This window comes from Pinus tabuliformis, chromosome 5_1 (genome assembly GCF_031772625.1).
Source record: "Pinus tabuliformis cultivar Carrire ecotype Pingquan chromosome 5_1, CPIR1, whole genome shotgun sequence".
NCBI classification, from domain to species: domain Eukaryota; kingdom Viridiplantae; phylum Streptophyta; class Pinopsida; order Pinales; family Pinaceae; genus Pinus; species Pinus tabuliformis.
In genome coordinates, this window is record NC_142305.1 from 131835399 (window position 1) to 131845093 (window position 9695).

Below are 9695 nucleotides of genomic sequence, written 5' to 3' on the forward strand. Positions count from 1 at the left end.
ACCCATACAGTGCTCTCTTGAGCCTGCACACATGCGACTCACTGCTGAAGATCTCGAAACCTTCGGGCTGCTCTATGTACACCTCCTCCTCAATGACTCCATTGAGGAACGCAGTCTTCACATCCATCTGATGAATGTGCCACCCCATCTGCGCTAAGAGAGCAAGAATCATCCGTATGGAAGAATACCTTGCGACAGGTGCAAAGGTCTCCTCATAATCGATCCCCTCTATCTGTGAAAAGCCTCGGGCAACAAATCTTGCCTTGTACTTCTCCACACTCCCGTCAGCTACCTGCTTAACTTTGTAGATCCATCTCGAACCCACCACTGATTTCCCTTCCAGTCTAGGAACAATCTCCCATGCACTGTTTCTGACAATCGAATCATATTCTTCCACCATGGCTTCTATCCATGCGAGATCCTCCACAGCTTCCTCGAAAGAGGATGGCTCAGTCACAACACATTTTCTCACAAGAGCCATGTATCCATTGTACTGATCAGGTGACTGTCTCTGCCTGCGTTGAGCTGTAGGTGGTCCTACAACTTTCTCTGCATCTTGAGCCAGTCGCTCAGCTTCTGTCAAGCGCTTTCGCCCTTTGATGGTTGGCGCTACATGAGTGGTCTCTTCCACTCCATGAACTTCGTCCTGTGGCTGATCCACGTCCTGAAGCTCATCTTTAGGAACTAATAGCTCCTCATCTGCATGCAAGTGTGGCTCCCTCTCAAGCGAACACTTCATGGCTTTCTCCTCCTGAAATTTTATATCCCGTCGCACAACAGTCTTGCCACTGTCTGGAAAATACACACGATAGTTGTGGGGCGTATCAATGTACCCCACAAATATCCCAACCTCTGCGGTCGGCTCCAACTTCTTCCTGGCATCCTTCGTCACATGCATGTAAACGTTAGCACCAAAAATCCTCAAATGAGAAAGATCAGGCTTCTTACCAGAATAAGCCTCCTCGGGTGTACTCATGCCAAGTATCCTGTGAGGACAACGGTTCTGCACATATACTGCAGTATTGCATGCTTCCGCCCACAAGTGAAGGGGTAGGCCCTGATCATGCAACATCGCCTGTGCAGCACCCACGATCGTTCTGTTCTTCCGCTCAGCAACCCCGTTCTGCTGTGGGTTATGGGGAGCTATGAGCTCTCTTCAAATCCCTTCTGCACTGCAGAAATCCTTGAACTCGCCAGAGATGTATTCACCACCATTGTCGCTCCTAAGAGCCTTCACTTTCTTCCCTGACTCCTTCTCAACCAGTGCTTTGAACTCACAGAACTTTGAGTATGTCTCGCTCTTCTTCTGCATGAAGAAGATCCAGCACTTACGAGAGAAATCATCAACAAAAATCACATAATACCTGTGCTTTGCTGTCGAAGCTACTGAGAAAGGTCCACACACATCTGTGTGAATTCTCTCAAGGATCGTCGTGGCGCGACTATCCTTCTCGTGAAAGGTGGCTTTCACAAACTTTCCCAAAGTACACCCCTTGCACTGATCTGACTGCGCAAGAGTGCCTTTAGGAAGCCCTGTAGTGATCTGTTGCAATATCTTCAAGGCTCCATGGTGAAGGTGACCCAATCTCCTGTGCCACGGTGTTATAGACATTTTTGGGCACTGCAACCCCAATCATAAAATGTCCATAAACCAAGGGCTCCTAAGTCCCTAAAAGTGTTGTTCCAACCCCTAAAGGAACAAGGTCAACTGATTACAGCTTCTCCTAGAAGTTCTCCATGAAAAACTACTCAGAATTGGTCAAAACAGGATCATTTCACCTGCTCCATAGGCAAAGTGCGTTGCATCTCACCTAAGTACACTCAGTGGGTGCGTTGCATTTCAAAAAGCCCTTATATGGGGTGCGATGGACGAGAAGAGACAAATGGCAGTGTCAATCCGCGAGGTGGAGAAGCATGGAATCTTCCAGAAACTTCTCTTGTGACACTTGCCTTTCTGAATTCGACCTAGGATGAGTAAGAGATCATCAATCTCCAAGTGGAAGCAAGAACTATCAGAGGGAAGACACTAATCAAATCACAAGCTGACTCATCTCCCTCACAGATATCTATATATGGATCCCTCATCCCAGAGATCCAAAGGCTGGAATTTTGCATCTTGTAAGGAATTGTTGTTGGTTTCTTGAGGCAACATCATAGTGTTGGGTGATCTAAGCTTTGCATGAGGTGAAGAAGGGCTTACTTGCTGAGAGGATGATGCTGGGTCAGAACAAGTGGTTGTAACTCTCTTGGCTCTTTCTTGATTATCAATAAAGCTATTCAAGTTTTCCTCCATACTCTTGTGTAATCTATGTTTTGTGCATTTGTATGGTCAATTTACATCTGATCCTAGATTGCTTATGATAATAGATCCATGTTCTCGTATAGTGTTATGCTGCTTTGATTCTACAGGTACTCTGTAAAGTTGGGTATACAAGGAAGCAAGTAGCAAAGGACTATCAGAAGAGAGAGGAATCGAGCAAGGAACCAAGCGCAAGACAGAGGTTGGTCTCCTCTATTCTTCTCTCATCTATCTTTCATAAAGGAAAACGAAAGTAGTTTTACTTTGTTTGTTTCGAAAGTAGCTACCACACCTTAGTGGGATTAGCAGTTCTAAATAGACACTTTTCCCTGTAACAAAATGGCGACTCCACTGGGGAGCGACTAGGTTGTTTGTTTATCTACATTTGTTTACTTTATAAACTTACAGATGGAGCCTGAAGTTGAGCCATGTAGCTTTCGAACTGCATTTTCTATGCAAGTGCAAAGTAGATAAATTCCGCTTCAGTCAATCTCCAGGTTTTGTTTATGAATTAAACAACTGATTTACAAACTCTCTAATTGCCCTTGTGGTGGCTCTAGTAACCTCCTTAGATCTACCCTTGTTGTTGATTTACTGATTACCACTTGCTTGGCCAAAATCCCTGAACTGAACTGCAAACTGTGACCCGAAACCCAAGCAAAGTCTCGTCCCTGGCCCAGCACACTCTTTGTTCTGTGAATCTGAAATTCAGCGCACTTCCTGAGTGTAGTAGGTGCGCTGCATTTCAAATTCACTATGTTACAGGTGCGCTGATCAGACTAGGCATTGTTCCTGAATTTTGGTTTCTGTTCACTCTTTTCAGATCTATTCAAGAATTTTGTTGCCTGTAGTCAGTACACCTCTGTTTGAAACCCCTTTCCTTGCTGATATTCCGCCTCCATTGTGCAAAGAACTGTAAATGTTTTTGTGTATTTTTTGAGTCATTTTCAGTTCTCCTTTGCAAAAAAGTAACGTAATTGTACTGTCGTTTCTTGATTTGAAAGTGTCACAAGTGTCGTTTTCAGTGATAGAAGAGAGTCTGATTGCTCTTGATAGTCGATTACCCTGTTACTATTGTATTTGATCTGAATTAGTAGTTTTTCTAGTGTCAAAAGCAAGTCTTCATTTCCAAATCGCAAAGTGTTGTCATTGTCTTCATTTTGATTTTGAAAAGAAACTTGGTAGTAATTGTCGCTTTGAAAAGTAATTCAGATTTGCGCATTAGCTTTCTTTTTATCATTCACATATTAAGAAGGCTGAAAACAAATACATGCATGTACATTTGCATTTAGACTGTTTGATTGGTTTGATTTAGGACAGTGCATATAGTGTGTGCTCTTTGCTCTTTGTTGAAAGAATTATGTCTTTCTTTCCTTAGTAGCTAGGATTTCAATTGCACAAAGAAGATAAAAGACTGTTTATCACCTTAGATTGCATTTTAGGAATTGTACATCTGCATCACGCGGTGAACCTGAAAGGAAAATTTCTTAAACAAGATCAACTATAAAATAAATTTAATGAATCTAACAACGCTTTGGAACCTAACGCACAACATTTAGAAGTCTAGGCTAGAGACATATTCTGGCGTCATAAAGCCTGGTAACTATTGTTCTTACTGTTGGTTGGGTGATTCCTTCACTTTGAGACGATAAGTGCCAGCATGGACTTGTGCTCCCACGTACCGTCGAGTATATTTTGGGAGACCACAATAGGCTTAATCCTTTATCCATAGGAAGCCGTTTCTACTGCCCTATCGATCGCAATGCACTGAACACAACATTCGAGAAGATTGACTGTCGTACCGTAAAAAGTATTCTGCAGTTTTGTGATTGGTTTGGTAATCCCTCTGCCTAGATTTCCAGAGCAGTCCCTTTCGTTCCTTTTCAGACTCCTTAACGGAAAAGGTCCATCTGAGCACTTGTCACTTCAGGCTCATTAAAAATCGAAGGCGACTAGAGTCATCTTTCTTTTTTTCTCGACTCTTTAAAATTGAAAAAACAAGTTGTGTCAAAGCGTCTAAAATTTATTTTAAACGGAATAATCGTCACCTTTCCTACGTTGGTCTTAGGTTGAGAAAATGGAGTCTACCAACCAAGGAGTTCCCCTTGGAGAATATCCTAGTCCCTTCTCCTCTTGGGGAGATGTTGGTGCACCCCACATGGCCACATTGTCACTTCCAGGATTGATGATTGGCTTGCCCGTATGGCTTTTATCAACCTCCGTCGTTCAGAACACCGTGATTCCTGAACAATCGAGTCAGCAACTAGACAATTCCAGAGTTACCCGCCAACCCTCTACTTCGTCCAATTCTTCCTCTCCTCCTTCCTCTTCGCTAAAATCAAGTATCTGAGAAGAAGAAGGAAAAGAAGAAGGAAGAGAAGAAGAAGAAGGAGCCAAAGGCGAAAGGGGGCAACCAAGCGTCGTCTAGCGAAAATCCACACACTGCACCGACCAGGCCTAAATTGCCATGTGTCATTTGCAAAGGAGACCACTATCATAGAGATTGTCCCTGCATCCCTCGGATCTTAAGGGACTGGCCTCCTCGTTTGCACAACCCGGTGTCGTCAAACTCTGATGATCATGTTGAGAACACACTGAAAGTGAAGTCCCTGGACAAAAAGGAAAGTGAAAATTTCCTTGTAAACTGTGTGAAGGCGATCACGCCGTCCATCGTTGTCCCTTCTTAGACGAGGCTAAAAGAGTTTTGGACGATCGTCCGGTTTCACCGTTACGACTTCCTCTTAGATATAAGAAACTCTTGCCGAGTCCGTCGCTAGTTGAAAATCCGGCTGACCCGCCCAGGTGGTCGGCCGAAGCATCTATCATTGAAGATAAACCATCTAAACCCATACCAGACGAAAGTCAAAAGGTCGAGGCGGTAGTTGACCCGGTCTTGCCTTCAGAGGTTCCATCTTCAAATGATACAGCCACCGAAGAGAACAAGGATGACACCATCCAAATTCTTTTCGTAAACACAGACTCCGATGAACATGGGGGCAATTTACCCATTCCTTTACCGCAGGAAGGAAGTTCGTCAGAGTCGTACCCGACCGTCTATTCGGTCCCACCTCCAAGCAACCTAGTTGTTTCCTTCGACTGGAATCAGCTAGGCAGACCCCGTTTACCGGCTAGTGTACCATTCTGAATCATTGCTCAAGTATATAGAATGGTTATGGATGGTACCATCATAGATGAAGGGGCTTCTGTGAGTATCCTTTCCTCGACTGCTTGGAAAGCGCTTGGTTCACCATCACTTTTGCCTGAGATGAGAAATCTAACAGGCTTTGACAAAGGAACCAGTCGACCGTTAGGGATCCTTCCTAATGTGCCCATAACATTGAGAGGGAAAATTGTTCACATGAACGTAATGGTAGTCCAAGGACCCCTAGATTATAATCTACTCCTTGGACGAGACTATATTTATTGCATGGGAGCCATTGTCTCATCACTCTTTAGAGTAATGTGTTTTCCGCACGAAGGAAGAGTGGTTAAGCTCGTAGACCAGCTTTCATTCCCCGGTTCACGCATAGCAAATAGTCATATGCCATCCCTGAATGGTCTTTTCACACAAGGAATGTCTCATCAATCCCCAGTCCGTCCACCTGATGAGCGTGAGTGATTCGGGGGACATGACTGAAACCCAGGGGGCATGCACCCTGGTCTGCTTCGGCAGGAAAACTTCAGATATAGGATAGGTTTCCGCGAGAGATATATGACTAGTCTGACACTCCCGTCCGTGATTGGAAAAGGGGGTTGGATTGGAATAAGATTCCCTTGTCAAAGTTATGTGGGTGGAGGCGTCTACGCCACCCGCCTTTGTCTATTTCGGTAGGCATCGCCGAAGAAGTGTTTTGTTTGCGCTGCAGATAAAACAATCTTTGGTAACCTGAAAGAGGTAAACCTTTCCCGATAAAACAAATGTTTTGTCAGTAGAATAAGAGGTGACCTTGAAACTCTATTTTATACCTGGGGGCATGCAAACCTTTTGGTGTGCAAGCGAAGAGCGACCATTTATTTTTTTAAATTTGTAGGTCCTCTAACCCTTTAAACTCGTAGGATTGGTCGTTTCCTAACTTGCATAAAGAAAGGATGTGGGGCAAAACTTTAAAAATTGCCGTTTTCATTTATGAGACATTCTTATTATACGACTGGATTAATCGAGCAGTTTTAACGCAGACTTCATGCTCATTAAAAAATAAACATAAGCAATGAGCAAATTTTTCCCCCAGCGTTTAAGCTCAATAAAAAATGAACCAATTCCCGGTAAATAATCATCATGAATGTAGTACTTCAGCCTTTAAAGCGTTAGTTGTGTTCCCATCATCACCTCCACTTTGTATTGGTCGATCATTCACCTCCATTTGATTGTTCACCCCTTTTGAGGAACAACTGCGAAGAGTGATCCTATTAGCCATCCTTGTAACACTACCATGATTGGAAAATTCCAAACCTTACCTGGAATCAGCTGCTACCCATTTTTATCACTCATTCCTCAAAGACGAGTCTCCTTTAAGCTCTTTTCAACTGACTCATAAAATATGAAAAGATTGCCGAGCCATTAGCCTCTCCAGCTCGTTAAAGGGACCGGAAGTGCTATCCCTCCTTTAGATTTTAATCTTTTTGGACCTGAGGGATTATTAAACAAAAAGATCGAGTGCTTGTTTTGTTTGGCTCGTTAAAAGTATCGAAAATTCATCCCTTCTGTATTGTTTTATACTTTTAGGACTTAAGGGATTAGATGAAAAAAAAGGATTTTTGGAGTTTCCTTTACGTCCCTTTTCAGACTCTCTAAAATTGAAAAGGACCGAGTTATCTTTGTCGTTAAACTCGTTAAAACCTAATAGCAACAAACTTGTCCATAGCAGACAAGAACGAGTTTCACTATCGCTAGGCTCGTTAAAACATAACGATGGGTTTGCCCGAATGGAAAATTATATAACAAGCATATGTTATCCTCCTCAAGCTTGACAAAAATAAAGAGGTACTGGTCAGCAATGACTGGGGAAAAATTGGGAAGAAAACTTGAAGAAACTTTGTTGGTAGCAAGTCGCTCTTGAACATGACACTTTCACTCCGCATCCAAGTCGGGTTGGGTTGTTTCATCCATCGGTCACATCACCATGGTCACATCACACCATCCACATTTGGGGTTAATGCTACCAATCCATCATGTCAGTGTCGCCGATATGTTCAAGAGAAGTCACTCAGAGAATTCACCTGTGTCTCACCCGCTGCAATACATTTACGCTCCATTCTTTCATGACCGCCACCCTGAACCTTATATCACCAGATCGTTTTCACCTCCATTAAAATCATTTGCTTCGTTCCATGTCATTGATGTGGGATTCATTAAGGCCCTCCTATGACAGATCGCTTCTTGTCGACATCAACTCATTATCCAAGAAGTCGATCTAGGGACACCCCTTTCAGTACTTTGAAGCTTGCATGCCTCAATGGAAAGTTTCTCACTTCCGGCGATAGGTTTACATCAATGGCCTTCGACCGAAAGATTTTGCGTGGTGTTCGACGCCAAGTCCCTTATTCACACCACGTGAAATGTACTGTAGTACCTTGAGGATCATTATCATTATCGGTGATTCCTCTCGCGCCTGTTAACATCTTACATCATTGGCTGGTAATCAGGCGATGTCTTTCCATGTTCGACTCCAGAACATCTCTCACATGGATCGACTTGTACTTTGAGTGAAGATCGAACGAGATTGAAGACCCCGGATCTAATTTCATCCATCTGGGCTGCGATATATATTCAAGAAAATAAAGACATCAAATGTACATCATTGCTGCACAGATAATCATCCAATCTATGGGATGATGGCTCTACCAGAATCATCAGTCTACACTCAGACGATTGTCCGTCCTATGTACATGAAAATGAATTTATAAAGTTGAGCATGGGAATGCCTGCCTCAGCTAGATCATGAAAATATTATGAAGATAACGTATTGTATTGTATCTTATTACAGGTCTCCTCCTAGCTTGAAAGAACTTCGGATCCTCATGATAAAGCATTTCACCCGACATCAAAAAAGATTAACGACCTCATGCTTTAGGGGGCAACTGTTATAGAAATTTTTGGGCACTGCAACCCCAAGCATAAAATGTCCATAAACCAAGGGCTCCTAAGTCCCTAAAAGTGTTGTTCCAACCCCTAAAGGAACAAGGTCAACTGATTACAGCTTCTCCCAGAATTTCTCCATGAAAAACTACTCAGAACTGGTCAAAACAGGATCATTTCACCTGCTCCATGGGCAAAGTGCATTGCATCTCACCTAAGTACACTCAGTGGGTGCGTTGCATTTCAAAAAGCCCTTATATGGGGTGCGATGGGCGAGAAGAGACAAATGGCAGTATCAATCCGCGAGGTGGAGAAGCATGGAATCTTCCAAAAACTTCTCCTGTGACACTTGCCTTTCTGAATTCGACCTAGGATGAGTAAGAGATCATCAATCTCCAAGTGGAAGCAAGAACTATCAGAGGGAAGACACTAATCAAATCACAAGCTGACTCATCTCCCTCACAGATATCTATATATGGATCCCTCATCCCAGAGATCCAAAGGCTGGAATTTTGCATCTTATAAGGAATTGTTGTTGGCTTCTTGAGGCAACATCATAGTGTTGGGTGATCTAAGCTTTGCATGAGGCGAAGAAGGGCTTACTTGCTGAGAGGATGATGCTGGGTCAGAACAACTGGTTGTAACTCTCTTGGCTCTTTCTTGATTATCAATAAAGCTATTCAAGTTTTCCTCCATACTCTTGTGTAATCTATGTTTTGTGCATTTGTATGGTCAATTTACATATGATCCTAGATTGTTTATGATAATAGATCCATGTTCTCGTATAGTGTTATGCTGCTTTGATTCTACAGGTACTCTGTAAAGCTGGGTATACAAGGAAGCAAGTAGCAAAGGACTATCAGAAGAGAGAGGAATCGAGCAAGGAACCAAGCGCAAGACAGAGGTTGGTCTCCTCTATTCTTCTCTCATCTATCTTTCATAAAGGAAAACGAAAGTAGTTTTACTTTGTTTGTTTCTAAGGTAGCTACCACACCTTAGTGGGATTAGCAGTTCTGAATAGACACTTTTCCCTGTAACACACAGCTCACCATCATCCCGGCTCACCAATCCTTCTGCCTTGCATGCCATTGCTGCGCAACCATCTACATGCAACTGATAAAGGTTCCTCACTCGAACCCCTATCTTCTGGGTTTCTCCAGTTGTCTTACTGTGCAGGAAAGCCTTTCCCTCGCTGAAAACAACATCATATCCCTTGTCTTCTAACATCGCCACAGAGATAAGATTTTTCTTCAATCCTGGAATATGCATCACTTCCTTCAATACGAAGGGTTTACCAGACTCCCTCTCAAAGGAAATGGT